The following is an 18930-nucleotide window of genomic DNA, read 5'->3' as shown; positions in this document are numbered from 1 at the left end:
AATACATGGCTTGGGTGGAGCTTCCCCCAAGTCCTTCCAGATCCTCTCCTCATCCCTATACACCCAACTTTTTTTCAGAAACAAACAAATCTTCAAATACAACAATAAATACCCTCAAAACCAAGAAAATGCATCCCTGTGAATCTACCAAGCTGTAACCAAGTACAAGCATACAAAACCCTGTGACAGTCATTATATGTTGGTCAACTGCTCCTGAACATGAAGCCTGTCCTGGAGTGGTTGCTATGCCCATTGTCACTCTTGCAGGTACACCATTGTGGATAAAGGGTTTGTGGCTGGCTTGGTCTCTACTCTGATAGTGTATACAGTACCATTTTGTACCAAAGATGCTGGGGCATAGGGTTGAAGGCTGTATGTAGGCAGCAGCTTGACATCTCTAGGTCTTCAGCAATAAGGCCTTGCTATCAGTTTGTGGAAAGCAACTTATAGTCTTGTCAACAGCCTGGGTTTTTTTGGGATTCCATGGGACCCCTGTGGCTAACAACTCAATTGGATGTAACCCAATATCTGTACTGGAAGTTTCATTGAATGACAAGAGATGACCAGTTGGGACTCTGTCTTCTCCATTATTTGGCAGTTTCATTTAGATCATCTTCATGTATGTATATATTTCAGTAAGTTTCTACTGTATTGGGTTTCCATGCTACACCTCAAATACTCCTTAACTTTAGCTGTCTCTCCCCATAGTCCCTCCTATAATTTCCTCTCCCCCACTCTATCCTCCCATTTCATCCTTATCTATTTATTTCCTTTTCCTACTAAGATCTATCTGTTTTCTCTAGTTTTCTTATTCTATACCTAACCTCTGTAGTTCTATGATTGTAGCTTGGTCATCATTGGCTTTACAGCTAATGCCTACATTTATGTGAATACATACCATAATTGTCTTTCTGTGTTTGGGATACCTCATTCAGAATAATTTTTTCTAGTTCTATCCATTTGCTGGCAAATTTAATGATGTCATTTTTTAAATGGTTGTGTATACTCCATTGTGTAAATGGAGTATACCACATTTCTTTATCCATATTCTGTTGAGGTTGTTTCCAATTTCTGGCTATTATGAATAGAGAAGCAATGAACATGATTGAGCAAGTGTCTCTGTGGAAGGATGAAGCATCCTTTTCGTATATGCTCAAGAGTGGAATACCTGGATCTTGAGGTAAGTCAAGTTCCACTTTCCTGAGGAACCACCACACTGATTTCTGTGGTGGCTCTCTGAGTTTGAGCTCCCACCAGCAATATGAGAGTGTTCCTCATACTCCATATTCCCACCAGCATGGACTGTCACTTGTTCTGTTGATCATAGCCATTCTGACAGGTGTAAGACAAAATCTCTAAGTAGTTTTGATTTGCATGTCCTGGTGGCTAAGGATGTTGAACATTTCTTTAACTATTCTTCAGCTATTAAGTTTCCTCTATTGAGAATTCTGGTTAGATCTGTACCACATTTTAAAAATTGGGTTATTTATTTTCTTTATATCTAGTGTCTTGATCTCTTTATACATTTTTGTATATTAAACCTCTATTGGATAAGTAGGTAGTAAAAATCTTTTCCCATTCACTATGGTGCTGCTTCATTCAGATGATGGTCCTCTGCCTTACAGAAGTATCTCAGTTTCATGAGGTCCCATTTGTTAATTGTTGATTTTAGCGCCTATGCTAACCACAGTCTGTTTAGAAAGTCTTTTCCTGTGCCAATGAGGTCAAGGCTATTCTTTATTTTCTCTTCAATCAGGCTTAGTGTATCTGACTTTGTATTGAGGTCTTTGATCTATTTGGAGTTGAGTTTTTGTGCAGGGTGATATGTTGCATGTAGTTGTAAAAAGAACCCACACTGAATCAACTAACCAGACCAGTTTAACCTGGAATGCCTGGCACTACCGCTCATTTCTCAGGCCATCTACCCCTTGTGGCTGGCCTGCAGAATGCCAGCTACAGCTCACTCAGCTCCTCTTAGCCCCGTGAAATGATATCACTAGAGACTTATATTATACCAGCCAGATTTATAGTGGTAAATCTCCAACCCAAAATGCCCATTCAAAGAACACAAAACTCAATTGATACAAATACAAGCTGCACACCTAGACTGGACAAATGTACCCTACACTACTCTGTTGCCCATCTATGAAATCCCTAGTTACTTGCGGCTCCTCCAGGCCACATGGGTCTACTCCATTTACAACCTCTTCTTATTCCTCCATCTTTTTCTCCCTCCATCCTCTGTCTCTCTTCCTTTCTTCTTCCTTCTCTAAAACTTTCAGCTCCACCTTTTCCTTCCACTGGTCAATCACAGGCTCTAGCCTTATCTGACCAATTAAGATTTCACCTGACCTCACTTGAGTACGTGATCTACTCCTTGTCAGGGCATCCCTCTTGAGGGAGCAGAAAATGCAAACAGCAATCCACAACAGTGTTAAGTGTGGATCTATTTACATTCTTCTACATGCAAACCAGTTTGACCAGCACCATTTGTTGAAAATGCTGGTTTTTTTCCCAATATGTATTTCTGCCTTCTTTATCAAAAATCTGTTGTCTGTGGATATGTGGATTTACGTCTGTCTGATCCATGAGCATGGGAGATCTTTCCATCTTCTGATTTTTTTCTTCAGTTTCTTTCTTTAATGTCTTGAGGTTTTCATCATACAGGTCTTTAACTTGCTTTGTTAGAAATATTCCAAGATATTTTATATTATTTCAAGCTATTGTGAAAAGTGTTGTTTCTCTGATTTCTCAGTTTGTTTGTCCTTGGTATATAGCCATCTCCAAGGCTTACTGCCTTAGTCTACTAACCTAGCCTATTCCTGTATCTTCTAGCCTCTGTACAGTATGATCTAGGCCTAGAATGTTTTTAAGTTTCTGAAACTTGCTGCTGAATAAGCTCACCATTTTTAGTTATTCCTTAACTCTTGCTGGCTGCCTCAACTCAAATGTTTTGGTTCAAACCTTCCTCTCTAAGATGACTTATTCAATTTGGCCTCTTTCTCCTGGCCTCTGACTTTTTTGCTCTATGTGGTCTCAGACTAACTCGAGCAGTCTATTCTAATCTTCTGGCTTCATCTTATTCCCTGGCTTGTTCTGCCTTTACTTGTATCTAGTTTGTTCTCTCTTCAACCTGTGTCTATAAAACCCTCCCAGTAAAACTTCCTCCTCTTCTCTCTGCATTGCCCCCTAAGTAGCTTTTCTTTCCTCTCCCTTCTCAAGAGAGTTAGGCATATCATATTCTGTCAAATCTTTCTTTGATTCATCATTTTGTCTCCCACTCAATTAGACATCTCTTTCAAACATGGGTGATGGGTGCTTCCTTCTACGAACTAACTTTATCTCCATTGTTTGGGATTAAAGCTATATACTAAAGGTGTGTCTGTATTCCAGCCAGAGGGATTAGGGTGTCTGCTAAGGGCTGAGCCACACCACAGTCAGAAACAGTTTTTTTTTTTCAGTAAATAAAATAATTCACAGTGTGATCAAATATCCTGCAACAGGGCTAATGATCTTTGTGAGTTAATTTTGTATCCAGATACTTGGCTAACAGTGTTTATTTGCTGTAGGAGTTTCTCAGTGAAAATTTTAGGGTCACTTATCATATCATCTGCAAATGAAGATACTTTGGCTTCTTCCTTTTAGAATTTTTATACCCTTGATCTCCTTCAGTTTTCTTGTTGCTCTAACTGAAACTCTAGTGATCTATTGAATAGGTTGGAGAAAGTGGAAAACTATCTTGTTCCTGATTTTAGTGTAATTGCTTCAAGTTTCTCTCTCAGTTGATGTTGGCTATGGACTTGCTGTAAGCAAGCTTTATATGGTGTGGTATGTCTCTTGTATCCCTAATCTCTCCAGGACTTCTATCACGAGAGGGTGTTGAATTGTGTCAAAGGCCTTTTCTACATCTAATGAGATGATCATGTGGGTTTTGTCTTTTGTTGTTGTTGTTGTTGTTGTTTTTAATATGGTAGATTACGTTTACCAATTCATATATGTTGACCCATCTCTGCCTTTCTGGGATGAAGTCAATCATTGTAAATGATCTTTTTGGATTTGGTTTGTAAGTATTTTACTGAGGATTTTCCATTGTGTTTATAATGGAAATTGCTCTGTATTTTCTTTTTTTGTTGTTGTTGTTGAGTCTTTGAGTTATTTGGGTGTCAGGATAACTGTAGTTTCATAAAATGAATTGGGTAATGTCCTTTTTGTTTCTATCTTGTGGAGTATTGGCAACCTTCTTCTTTGAAAATCTGGTAGAATTCTGCACTAAAACCATCAAACCCTAGACTTTTTTTTGGTTGGGAGACATTTAATGACTGCTTATTTTTTGCTTGGGGTTATTGGTCTGTTTAAATTACTAACCTAGTCTTTAGTTTTGGTAAGTGGTATGTATCAAAAAATTATCTGTTTCTTTAGATTTTCAAATTTGGTAGATTACAGGTTATTAAAGCATGTCCTTATGACTCTTTGGATTTCATCTCCGTGTTGTTATGTCCCACTTTTCATTTCTAATTTTATTAATTTGAATATTCTCTCTGCCTTTTAGTTAACTTGTATAAGGGCTTGTAATTATTAATTTTCTCAATGACCAAATTCTTTGCTTCATTGTTTCTTTGTACTTTTGTTGTTGTTATATTTTATTGATTTTAACCATAGGTGTGTTGTTAAGTTTCTAGCATGAGATCTCTCCAGTATTTTTATGTAGGTGCTTAGTGCCATGAACTTGTTTCTTAGAACTGCCTTCATTGTGTCCCATAAATTTGTGTATGGTGTGTGTTCATTTTCACTCAATTATAGAAAGTCTCTAATTTATTTATTTGTTTTAATCCAGTTTTTTATTCAGTACAGAGCTGTTCAGTTTTCATGAGTTTTAAGCTTTCTGCTGTTCTTGTTGTTGATATCTAGCTTTAATCCTTGGCGGTCTGATAGAATGCAGAGAGTTATTTCAATTTTCTTTGTTGAGATTTTTCCTTGTTCCTGAGTATGTGGTCACTTTTGGAGACGGTTCCATGAAGTGCTGAGAAAAGGTATATTCTTTTGTGTTTAGGTGAAATATTCTGTACATGTCTGTTACATTCATGTGGCTTATAACTTCTATTAGTTCCAGCTTTAAGTTAAGTTTTTGTCTGGATGATCTGTGTACTAGCAAGGTTGGGCTATTGAAGTTTCCTACTATCAGTGTGTGAGGGTCAATACGTGATTTAAGCTGTTGAAGTATGTCTTTTCCAAACTTGGATGTCTTTGTCTTTGGGGCATAGATGTTAAGAATTCCAATGTCATCCAAAGGTATAGCTTAGTGGTCTGGTACTTACCTTACTCACATAAGGCCCTGTGTTTGATCCCCAGCACTATAAATTAGGTGAGAAGAAGCACAACAAAAATTAAAATGACTTGATTTAAATAAAACCACAAACTTAAAAGAGAGAGAGAGAGAGAGAGAGAGAGAGAGAGAGAGAAGATTCCAATGGCCTCTTGGTGAAGTTTTCCTTTAATGAGCATGTCCTTCCTTATCTCTTTTGATTAGTTTTAGTTTGAAGTCAATTTTGTCAGATATAAAAATGGCTACACCAGCTTGCTTCTTGGGTCCATTTGCTTGGAAAATCATTTTCAAACCCTTTACCCTGGTATATTGTTAAGGTGTGTTTTTGGATGCAGCAGAAGGATGGATCCTGGTTTTGCATCTATTCTGTCAGTCTTTTTATTGGGGAACTGAGACATTAATGTTGAGAAACACCAATAACCAGTGAGTGTTGATTTCTGTTATTATGTTGTAATTAGATGTTTTATTGGGAATAGTAAATCTGGACTGGCTTCTGTGGTCTCTTAGAGTCTTTAGAATATCTCTGTCTGGGCCCCTTCGGGTTTTTGGGTCTCCACTAAGAAGGCACATGTTATTCTAATAGGTCTACCTTTATATGTTGTTTGGTCTTATTCTCTTGGAGCTTTACTAGTCTTTGTTTGTTCTGTGTGTTTAATGTTTTGATTATTATGTGCTGAGGGGACTTTTTCAGTCCAGCCTATTTGGTGTTACGTATGTTTCTTGAACCTTGATGAGGCATATCCTTCTTTAGGTTATGAACACTTTCTTCTGTGATTTTGATGAAAATATTTTCTGTGCCTTTGACTTGCATTTCTTCTCCTTCCTTCACTCATATTACTCTTAGATTTGGTCTTTTCATAATGTTCCAGATTTCCTGGATGTTTTATGCTAGGAGTGTTTTAGAATTAACATTTTTGTTGACTCAGGTATCCACTTCTTCTATTCTGTCTTCAATGCCCAAGATTCTCTCTTCCACTGCTTGTATTCTGTTGGAAAAATTTGCTTCTGTGGCTCCTGTTGGAGTTCTTAAATTTTTCATTTCCACATTTCCTTCAGTTTGTGTTTTCTTTATTGATTCTATTTCCACTTTCAGGTCTTGAATGGCTTTATTCATTTCCTCCCACTGTGTGTTTTCATAGATTTCTTTAGAGATTTTATTCATTACCTCTTTATGGACCTCTATTGTATGCATAAAGGCCGTTTTAGGGTTTTTGTGTGTGCCTCAATTATGTTGGGATATTCATGACCTGTTGTGGTAAGGCTGCTGAGCTCTAATAAATACATATTGTCCTGGATGTTATTGATTGTGATTTTACACTGGTGTCTAGGCATCTCAGATTGGAAAAATTGTTATTCTAGGTGCTGATATCTGGTCTTGTCATTGTTGGGTGTGTGTTTTATTCTTTGGTTTTTCTTTCCTCTATGGTTCTTAGAAAAGTGGCTGTGTCCTGATAGGTGTGGCATTGTGGCTTCCAATGTGTTTCTGAGTATTGGGACTTAGGAATTTGGATGGGCTGGAGGCAGTGGAGGAGCTTCACAATAGGGAGAAAATAGGGTGTTCTGCCAGGATCTGCTTAGTTATTCCCCTGCAAATGGGGTCAAAGAGTGTGGAGAGGCAACAACAAAAGATCTTGGCATAAGCCTGGGGGATTGGACTTGGAGGGATGGAGCGAGAGGTGAAGAGATTTGCAGTTATTCTACCTGCTTTTCTGGCAGGAGTGGCCTGTGTGTTCCCAGGGAGTGCCTGCTGGAGTTGCGGGGCATGGAGTCTCAACCTGCATATATATATATATATATATATATATATATATATATATATATATATATATATATATATATATCTCAGGACCAACAGCCCAGGAATGGCACCACCCACAATGGGCTGGGCCCTCTCCAATCAATCACTAAGTAAGAACAGGTCTTACAGCTGGATCTTATGGGAGGCATTTTCTCAGTTGAGCATCCCTCCTTTCAGTTAACTTCAGCTGTGTCAAGTTGACATAAAACTAGCCAGCACACCCTAGAACCTCTGAGTCTGTGGATAGCTTAATTTTAGCTCTTGTCTCCTGAGAATCATCACAGACTCAGGAAAGACACAAGGAAGCAAGGTGAATCTTATCAAGGTCGATCTATTAATTGAAACATGTGTCTCTGGTTTCACATCGATAGCCAGGGAGGCCAGGAGAAGGAATGTTCTTTATAATCTGAAAATTTTATCTCAATCAAAAAATATTACAAAGCAAAAACTTATGAGAGACTTCAACATACAATTAAATATGCTTGAGAATGGCATTTAAATTCTGAGTCAAGCAAATCAGCTGTAAAGAGAGTGTGGGGGCAGGACGGAGAAAGCAGCATATGTTTTAAGATAGACTGAGTAATGTTAAGGAATAATAATAAGGATGATTTTCTTTCACTTTTTCTTTTTAATTCATTCATTTTTTCCTTCCTTTTGTCCGTGTGTGTGTGTGTGGGGGGAGTGTTGACTAGTTTTTAATTAATTTGACACAAGGTAGGGTCATATGGGAAGAAGAAATTTTAGTTGAGAAAATGTCTCCATCAGATTGGCCTATAGGCAAGTCTGTAGGGCATTTTCTTATTTATGATTGATGTGGGAGAGCCTGGTCCATTGTTGGTGGTGCCACTGTGGTACAGCTCATCCTGGGGTATAGAAGAGGGCAGGCAGAATAAGCCATGGAGAACAAGCTGAGAAGCAGAGTTCCTCCAAGGCCTCTGCCTCAGTTCCTGCCCAGACTTCCCTCAGTGATGCAATGTGGCTTGAGAGACGTAAGCTGGAATCAACCTGTTCCTCCCCGTGGTATTTATTACAGTAATAGAAACCTTATGAGATTCAACCCAGTGCCTTTCACGTGAGAGTTTAGTGCTATATCCCTGATCTATACCATTATCCTATTCTATTGTTCTTTTGTTCTATTGTTCTAAAACACCCAGAAAGAACAAAACAAATAATGGAAGTGTTTATTGGTAAAATTATAATTTCTTCAGGCTATCTTAAGATGCTCCCCAAAAGTGTAGTTGGAGGAAAGGATGGAGAAGACAGAGTGTTGGTACTTACTGATACTGGATCAAAGGTGTATGGAGACCTTACTGTATTATTCTGTTGTAGAGAGCTTTTGGTGCCGCTTCTAGGAGTTTGGCATTTGTCACTGGGCTTGGACAAGGAAGTAGGCTCAGATAAGAATGTTAGAAACAGTGAGCATGGGGCTTTGCTTACTATTTTTGCTGAATTACTACCTTCCGGGATCTCTTTGATTACTACTTTACTTAATTATTCCCTTGTGTGATCCTTTTGCTTACTGCTCTGCTAGATTCCTTTCTTGTGTGATCTCTTTGTTTACTACATCGCTTGACTACTTTGTCTTTGGTCTATGAGCTGACCATATTTTTATGGATATTCCAAGAATGATATAAAAGCAGTCTGGAGGAAACTAAACCTGCTTCAGCCTCAGTACGGGCTGGAGTCATGTTGTAATTTTGTCTAACTGTTTTCCTTTTTCAATCCTCACTTCCTCACATGAGACCCTGTTGACTGACTGAGCTGGCTTGGTCACCCTTGTAGTTCTACAGTGGTAGCTCAGTGGTAGAATTCTATGGCATCTTCAAAGCCCTGGCTCTATCCCTAGTATTACAAACACACAAAGGAAACTTATTTTCTAAATAGCAAAACCTGATTTGTTAAAGTTAGTGATTCTGAGACTCTGAACTCTCCACTCTTTTCTTTCTTGGGGTGTTTTCTCATCTCAGGGCACTTTCTATGCTTTACGTTGTTCATGAAGTTTCTCTCGCCCCATCTCATAAGGAAACACATCCTGTTTACTGTTCCATCTCTGAATTGACCCTGTTCACTCTGACACGTGCGTGGAGACCATCTCTTTGCACTCAGCTTTGGGCAGACATAGAAATGGGTATGGTCTATAATCCCAGCATATAGGAGTTGAGGCAAGAGGATCAGGAGTTCAAAGCTGGCCTGTGATACACAAAAAACAGGTGTTTCAGAAAAACAACACAAAAATAAAGCTCTAGAGTCTTCTGAGGAAATAGTGATCAGCTATTGGAAGCTTTGATCTGAAAGATGGCAAGAAATGGCATTCATCAGTTAGTATGCTTCTGGTTCAAAACCCTAACTCAATTAGCTCAAAAAGGAGGCAAATGTTTCATCCCCTAGTGGGTGACTAGAAAGGAAGAATCTTCCACACTAATTGATACAATGGCTCAACAACGTGAGTCCAGTTCAAGGCTGAGGATGAAGGCTGAGGAAGTGTTATTATCTAGCCTGTGCAAGGTTTCAATCTCTAGCATCACTGAACAAAGCACTCTCATCTCAAACAAAACATCAGCCAAGCGATGGTGGCACACACCTTTAATCCCAGCACTTAGGAGACAGAGGCAGGCAGATCTCTGTGAGTTTGAGGCCAGCCTGGCCTACAGAGCGAACTCCAGGACAGCTAAGCTACACAGAGAGAAATCCTGTATCTTGGGTTGAAAAATTAGCAACAAAAAAGACCAAATTCTCCCTTTGCTGAGGTCTATATGTGCTCGAATTCCAAGTGACATTCAAAGGTCCAGATATCTTCCCAGGGTAATCATTGCTAACAAGTTTGGGGCAACTACCCTGCAGGTCTATTTTTACCATAAACATTTCCTTGAAGTCAGGAAGCAGGTGTTGCCTCAAATCCACTGGCTGGAAACACTGGGCACCTAATCCAACTAATAGCCAGGGCAACATGCTTTCCTGTTTGCTTATGCAATCAGGCATGAGGTGCCCCAGTCTCAGATGGAGGTAGGCAGGGCCTTGGGGCCCTTCCTTAGACTCTATTCTCTAGCAAAATTGAGTCTGCCTGGAAGGAAGAGAGAGTGGTAGAGGAATAAACTCAGGTAGGAAACAAATGGTACTTTCCAGAGAGAAAAGAAAAGGAAATTTCTTGTCAGTGAGGCTAGATCAGGAGATGGTCCTGAACTGGGAAAGGCTTCAAAGACCCAACTGGTGGAAATAGAGTTCAGAGAAGGAGTTCAACAGAGAAAGTGGGCAGTCTCAACTGTGTGAGACCCAGAATGCCTCTATCACCAGCTTCCTGTTGCTGCTGTAAAGTTACCATGGTAGCTCCTAACAATGAGGACTCTTGTGACTACCTTGGATCCAGCAGGATCATCTAACTAGTTCCAGATACCTCACACAAACTCATCTTCAACGTTCCTTTTGCCAGATACGAGGATAACATTTTCAGGATGCTGCACATTTCTGAAGTCATGTGTTTATTCTCAGAATAGGAATTCGTTAAACAGCTTATGCAAAAGGAGCCATAACCAGTCCCGCAGTTCGGACTCACTCTTAGATGGGGCTGGGAGAGGGACAAGAGACCAAGAGCGGGAATGATATGGATGGGGACTGTAGCAGTCATTGAGGTAAAATTCTTCAGTGTAGTTTTGCCTCATGCACTAGCAACAGCGCCATTTTTGCCAGCTGTGGATAGTTTAATTCTGGGGACTCTGGAGAAGGCATAAATGGGAGAAGCTCTGAGAAGGTCTGTGGTGGCCGTTGCTGCTCCCTGCTGCTGTTTGCTGTTCTGTCTGCTGGATTGCTGGATATTCTGACAATGAAGGTTGGACTTGTCCCTAGGAGCCCAATGCCCCTAATCAGCAGGAAGTAGTCTAAAGAGGTCTATGCCTCCTTTCCCCTCTAACTTTCTTTCTCTCCTTCCTAGTGTTGAGGAGTTGGAAGGGATTAGAGGGGAGTAAGTGTTGGAAGGGATTAGAGGTATTAGACCTCAATAAAATAGCTAAACAAATATACCAACATCTCAGCTTGGATTTGAATGGGGGTAGTACATGGCTGGGATATGGTTTAGTTGGTAAAATACTACACAAGAATGACAACATGAGCTTAATCCTTAGATCACTTAGAAAAAGAAGCTGAACATGGAAGTTCTACTGCCTGGAAGGTAGAGACAGGTAGACTCCTGGGGCTCATGGGCCAGCCTAGCCTACTGGGTGAGTTCCCAGGCCAGTAATACAGCAAGTCTCAAAACACAAGCTAGATGCTACCTGAAACATCTGAGGCTGTCATCTGGCCTTCACATGCATGTGGATAAACATGTACACCTATACAGATTGCATCTATACATAAGAACACACACAAAGAGATAAAGGCAGTGAAGGGAGAAAGTCTGTACTTTACTGATCTTTAAAAACTTCAGTTGTGGACTAACTTTCATAGTACCAAAAGGTGCCGTGCAAACTGCCAAATTGGGGAAGCAACCCATAGTCCTAACCAGCTGTGATACCTATGAATCATAACAATGACCAGTGTTTTAGCCATTGTTCTATTTCTGTGAAGAAGACACTACGGCCATCAAAACTCTTATAAATGAAAGTGTTTAATTGGGGTTGGCTTACAATTTCAGTGGCTTAGTCCATTATTCTCATGGCAGGGAGTAGGGCAACACACAGGTAGACATGGAGGGTGGGGTGGGGGCTGAGAATTCTTCATCCAGATCTACAGGTAGCAGGCAGAGGAAAACAGTGGACTTGGCTTGAGCTTTTGAAACCTCAGAGCCCATGCCCAGTGGCATACTTCCTTCAAAGCCATACCTAATCCAACAAGGCCACATGTCCTAATACTTTCAAATAGTGTACTCCCTAATGGCCAATAATTTAAATATATGAGCCTATAGAAGCCATAGCCCTTTTCAAACCACCACAATCACATGGAAAGTTATCTCTGAAGGTGCAATAGTGGCACTAATATCTTGGAAGTAATCAACAGCTGTTTAATTGAACTCAAGGCCAACAGGAGGGAAATCACATCTGGTACTTGAAATTCACCAACTACCAAGAGCTAGTGAGGTCACCAGTCTTAGAGGAGGACCTACTAGCTCCGCTTAGTAGACCAGCACAGTTCTCAACTTCATTCTAAACTTATCCTTATACAGAGACATGTAGTTCTCACCTCTCTTCAAAGAAGCTCTTTGCAGCAGATGGAGACCATCACAGAGAACAATTAGTCAAAATACAGAGAACAGCTGACTGTTAGTTGCCCAGCTCCAACAGATACATCTGAAACACAACTCCTGCTTCTGAGGCTCAGAGAACATTGTGAAGGAGGGGGTGGAAAGAACAAGAGTCAGAAGAGCAGAAGTTGGCTATGAGGTTGTGTCTTCCAGAAATGACAGCTAAGTCACATGCATGAAGTCTCATCAACTCAAGAACACCTGATCAAGGATGATACCAATAGACAAATAGGCCCCAACCTAGACAAAGAGCTCCAGGCAACTAGGGACTACTGAGAGAGGGGGGTTATTCTTCCTCAGGGGTGAAGCCCTAATTGATCGTTCAATATCAAGTAGCCAGTCCTAAAATAATATGATTTCATATACATGTGTATGGATGAAATATATATGTATGAAATAATATATATGTAACATCAAATGGACTCAGGATGGTGTGTGTGTGTGTGTGAAACAATACTCACTACAAAAAAAGAGGCCTAAACTTGAAAGGGAGTTAGAGAGAGTGCATGGGAGGGGTTGGAGGGACGGAAGGGGATGGAATGTAACTGTTATTTTAATTAAGATTTGAAAATTATTGAGAAAAATTTAAAATTGAAATTTGATGAGTGAGGTAATGGATGAAAGAGTGAACAAGTGGGAAATCCATCATGGAGAAGGACCTTCCCCCAAGTGTAGGAGTTTCCACTCTAAAGCATCTGTGTGCTGCCAGATATGAATATCTGTCCCTGCTGCTCCACAGGCTAGTCTTCCAATGTCTTCTTTCAGAAATGGTAACCTTCTACAGGACAATGACTTGCTGATGCTTCTTCCAGAGAGGAGCAGCCTCACAAAGCTTGTGTTAGTTTGTTTTAATGGGACATGTTCATCAGGCAGGTGTGCTATGGGGTGGGATAACCTGGACATGGTAGTGGCTGGCCTTCCCATAAGAGGTTCTGTTTCTATAAGTAGTTTTCTTTCTTTTCTTTTTCTATGTTAAACAAAATCCTGAGTGATATGAGCTCTTGATGCTATGCTGTATTGGAATAAATGCAAGTATGGCTTAAGTCTCACAGGTTCTTTTGCTGAAGAGGAAAGGACTGAAGTCCCATAGTCCCCTAGAAGGGCACTCCCCTGCGAACTAACATCTTCCCATTAGGGGAAAGGGCCTAAAAGTGCCTTTTAGCTCCCAATAGCACTGTGTCTTAGTTAGGGTTTCCACTGCTGTGAACAGACACTATGACCAAGACAACTCTTATAGAGGGCAACAGAGGTTCAGTCCATTATCACCAAGGTGGGAAGCATGGCAGTGCCCAGGTAGGCATGGTGCTGAGGGTTCTACATCTTGTTCCAAAGGGAACTCAGAGAAGACTGAATCTCTCAGGCAACTAGGAGGAGTGTCTCAAAGCCCACTCTACTCCCACAGTGACACACTTCTGCCAACAAGGCCACACCTACTCCAACAAGGTCACAACCTCCTAATAGTTCCACTCCCTGGGCCAAGCATATTTAAACCACCACACCTAGGATTGAACTTTGACCACATAGACAACTAAGAACCAATTACAGCACTAGTCAGATTGTAAGAACTTTGGGAGTTGGTACCTTTAGCTTCCCTGGAAGCTTGTCTTCTTGAAGGGAAGAATTTAGTCAAGAGCTCTAGACTGTTTAAAAAAAAGTTTAGATGAGTAGAACAATGCTAAGCCAATAAAATACTCCAAATAGAAACTGGAGGAGGTAGCACTAAGGCTAGTGGCTTCTGAGTTGTAGACTTTAAAGAAGTTTTTAATGAGTATTATTTCATGAATTAATTGAGATAAATGGCATACTCAAAGAGTAAGGTGACCCTTCTTTCTCTCCCAAGTCATAGCTGTTTAGATCTCCTTTATCAGGTGTTTCTTCTCATGGTCCTCTAAAAGAGCACAATGCATGTGGCAGTACAATGACACTAGGACTTTTGAGGATATAGAACCTTTGCTACTGGACAGTGTGAGAGAATATCCTGATGTCTTACTTCCAGATACAGTGGGAGTAGCCCAACCAGAGCTTTGAGGATGCTTGACCACAAAGGGGAGTCTGACCTTCGGGAGACACAGCTGCCAAGATGCAGCTGCAGTGTTGTTGGTTGCATCATCCTCTGCCTACTTGTTATCAAAAACACTGAAAGGAGGGTGGGACAATGGCTCATAGGGCAGAGATTGCTACAGAAGCACGAGTTCAGATGCCCCTTTCCCAATGCCCTCTTTCAGAAATGGTTACCTCTGCAACAGGACAATGGCTCACTGCTGCTGCTTCCAGAGAGAAGCGGCCTCACAAAGCAGGTGTTTGTTGTTTTAATGGGACATGTTCATCAGGCAGTTGTGCTGTGAGGGGACATGTGATGTTGGGTATAGTGGCAAGCATCTGTAACAGCAACACTAGGATGGCTCTTAGACAGTCTAGCCCAATTAGGGAGCTCCAGGTTCAGTGAGAAACATGTAGGGCCTGCGAAAATAAGGTAGTAACCAAGAAAGACATCAACTGCCAACCTCTGGTTTCCATATATGAATGCACACATACATCCATGAACATCTAGAAGCACAAGTATACATACACATGAGCATGTGCACATATAACCTTACCACACAAACAAAACATCACTGAGGCTGAATCTCAGACTGAGGCAGCATCTCAGACTGTGAATGGGAGCACACTACAGGCTTTCACTAGGTCAAAAGGTTCACATCAAAGAGAATCTCTGTCTTAGGGTTTCCATTGCTGTGAAGAGACACCATGACTATGGCAGCTATTATAAAAGAAAATATTTAACTGGGGCTGGTTTATAGTTTCAGAGCTTTAGTCCATTATTGTCATGGAGGGACCATAGTGGTATGCAGGCAGATATGGTGCTGGAGAAGATGCTGAGAGTTCTACATCTTTATCTGTAGGCAGCAGAAGGAGACTGTGTGCCATATTGGGCACAGCTTGAGCACCGAAGACCTCAAAGCTCACTCCCACAGTGACATTCTTTCTTCAACAAGGACACACCTCCTACTAGTGCCACTTTCTATTTCAACCACTACATTCCACTTTCTGGCCCCCATAGGCTTGTAGCCATAACATAATGCAAAATGCATTTAGTCCAATTTCAAAAGTACTCATAGTCTAGCACAGTCTCAACACTGTTTAAAAGTTCAAAATCTCTTCTGAGATTCATGCAATCACTTAACTATAATCCCCTATAATATCAAAACCAAAAACAAATCATGTACTTCCAACATACAACAGCATAGGACATACATTATCATTCCAAAACATAGAGAAGGGAGCATAGTGAGGAAATACTGGACCAAAGCAAGGCCAAAATCAGCTGTGCAAACTCCAAACTCTATCTCCATACCTGATGTCAGATTCAGATCTTCAACTCCTTTCAGCTTTTTTGACAGCAACACACTTCTCTCTCTTGGGCTGCTTCTACTTTCTGTTGGCAGCTTTCCCTGGCAGGAATCCCAGGGCGCTGGCATCTCTAACTGCTCGGGGTTTCCAAGGAAATACAGGCTTCACCTTTACAGTTTCACACAGTGGTCTCTCTGGGCCTCCTTGCAGGGACTCCCCTACCACACACGTGGTCTCAGTGGCTTTCCTTAGTCCTGGAGGGAGATTCCATAGACCCACCCCCACCACTTTCTATCTTTGACTCTAAAGCCAGAACAATGTGGCCGAGGCTGCCAAATTCTGATTCTTGCTAGGGCAGAAACATGGCCTCCTCTTTCAATTACATCTTCAGCAGCTTTCTGTTTTCAACGCTTTACCTTCACTGCCTATGCTCAGCTGTCTTGGAACTCACTTTGGACACTGAGCTGGCCTCGAACGCAAAGATTCACCAGCTTCTGCCTTCTTAGTGCTGGGATTAAAGGTATGCACTACCATACCTGGCCCTAAACTTTCCTTTAATTCTTTTTCACTTTTCTTTCATTACTGTACACAAGTTGGAAGCTTAGCTGGGTGGAGTCTTGCCCTGAGGTCACCACTCCCTTCATTCCATTCAACATCCAGCATTTCTTCAACCTTTAACCTTTTTATGACACTGAACACAGGGCTTAGCTCCATTCCACTTCTTGGTGACCCTTTTCTCCTCCAATTGTACATTTTATATTTTTCTTTGCTCAGCTTGCTCCTCATTGTAGATCTGCATAACTGTGCCCACTAATAACCACACAGGACAGTTCACACTAGCCTGTTTTGAGATTTCCCCTGCCAGTGTAATTAATCCAAAACTTTTCAATTTAGCCTTAGGTAAAATTTTTGGACCTGGCAAAAAGCAAACACATTCTTCACCAAAATATCACAAAAACAATCTCTCGGCCGTATACTAGAATTCCTTTCCTCTGAAATCTCTTGAGTCAGATCAACACAGTACAAGTCATTCTCAGCACTACTGTCTTCAGTGTTCCTACTAGGATGGCCTATTAAGCCCCGCTTGAAGCACTCCACTGATTTCCTAACCCACAGTCTCAAAATTCACATTCCTCCAAACAAAAGCATAGTCAGGCCTATCTGCAATCTCTGATACAAACTTCTGTCTTAGGGCTTCCATTGCTGTGAAGAGACACCATAACCATGGCAACTATTATAAAAGAAAACATTTAATTGGGGATGGCTTCCAGTTTGAGAGTTTTTAGTCCATTATTGTCACGGTAGGAACATGGCAGTATGCAGGCAGACATGGTACTGGAGAAGTGGCTGAGGGTTCTGAATCTTGATCCACAGGCAGCAGAGGAGACTGTGTGCTACACTGGGCATAGTTTGAGCATAGGAGACCTCAAAGCCTACTTTCACAGTGACATATTTCCTCCAACAAGGCCATACCTCCTAATATTGCCACTTTCTATGGGGGAAGCATTCAAACACATCTGTGGGGGAGGCATATCTATTTGAACTACTATAACTTTAGTGATTCCTCACATGTTCTTTCAGGTCATTGATGAGGCTAAGATAGGAGCTAGTTCCTCCATCCATCCATCCATCCATCCATCCATCCATCCATCCATCCATTTATCCATCCATCCATCCATTTATCCATCCATCCATCCATCCATCCATCCATCCATCCATCCATCCATCCATCCATCCACCTATCCATCCAGCTCTGTCTCTTCTATCGTAGTTGGCATAGTATAGTTATTTTAAAATCTGTTTACTCAATATTTAAATAAATATATGTTTTCCTGACCCTTTTAATATGCTAGCTTCTCACCAGCTTAGTAAGGAACTCCTGGGCTTGGGTAAGTATCTTAAGTAGCTGGTACTTTAGCTGTGTACCACTCTAAACCTGATATGTGTTTGAATTGGAAACTTCCAGATTTTTTGGAAAGTCCGCTGTGTCAAATGATGTTTTGCTGGAACACACAGGTGAAAGGATGTCTTGCTAAAGCAGACACAGTCGAAAAGATGTTTTGTTATAGCAGACATGTGAAAGGATGCCTGATGAATATAAATATGACCCTACAGACAGTGGGAGACAAACACTGAGCATTGGTTTGGTTTTCTCTGCCTTGCCATTCTTCACTAACAATATGCATGTATTATTTGGCCTTACATAGTGTTGTTGAGCTCAACTTGTGGTAATGCTGCCATTGAAAGAAACTCACCCAAGAACTGCTCATGGGATTCCTGTAGCAACTTACAACTTCTGCAGCCCTGCCTCAGGCCGGTTGGTGAGTCTGGTGGTTTCTTCAGGATTGAACTACAGCTGCTGGTTCATGCGTGGTGCCTGCCTGCCTAGAGAATTGATCTGCAGCAGCTGAACTGCATTTGGTGTTTGCTGTGTGACTGAACTGCTGCCAAAGAACATCAAGCTCGGCCCCAAAAAACTGTTGCTGAACAGGTCTACTTTGCCTATATCCTACTAACTTTTCTCTTCTACTACCTCTGCTGGGAGGTGGGCTAGAGGAGAGGTTAAACCTTTATTAAAAGTAGATTGCAGTCCAGATTTTATCCCCCTGCCAGTCCAGATTAAAAAAGAAAAAGATCAGGAAAAAAAACCCAGCCAATAAGCTGGCACTATTTTAAAATAAAAAAATAAAAGTATGTTGCAAAAAAAATTTATGCCTACGTGTGGTAGTTGTGCATATTTAAAGGATATAGCATGACATTTCATTACCTGTAATCAGGTATAATCTGTTAGGTGGCACATTTATCATCCATTTCTTGTTGGGAACATTAAAAATTCTGGTTACTACCTAATTACTTCAATTAATTGTTGTTGATTTGATTACAGTTATCCTACTGTGCTGTAGAACACTGTTTTTCTTCTTAACTACACCTCTGTACCTACTAACCATCCATCCTCTCTCTATCCCCTCCCTGATACTTCCCTGGCTTTGGTAACCATTTCCTCCGTCTAAGAAATCAACTGGCTACCAGTGGCTGTCTACCAGTGGTTGCATCTCTGACCTATTGTTCCTTCCAGGGTCTCTATACACCACTGTTCCTACATCAGTCATTGCAGTTATCTTTCTTTCTGACCACGCTGAGGATAAACCTAGTGCTTGGAGAACACTAGGCAAGTACAATTAATTTCTGGTTGTTGTGAGTTACTAGACCTGGGTAGAAGGAAGATGA

The sequence above is a fragment of the Grammomys surdaster genome, unplaced genomic scaffold, assembly GCF_004785775.1.
Source record: "Grammomys surdaster isolate TR1022 unplaced genomic scaffold, NIH_TR_1.0 125807, whole genome shotgun sequence".
Taxonomy (NCBI): Eukaryota; Metazoa; Chordata; class Mammalia; order Rodentia; family Muridae; genus Grammomys; species Grammomys surdaster.
The sequence above is the reverse complement of the archived record's forward strand: the minus strand, read 5'-3'. Positions refer to the sequence as shown.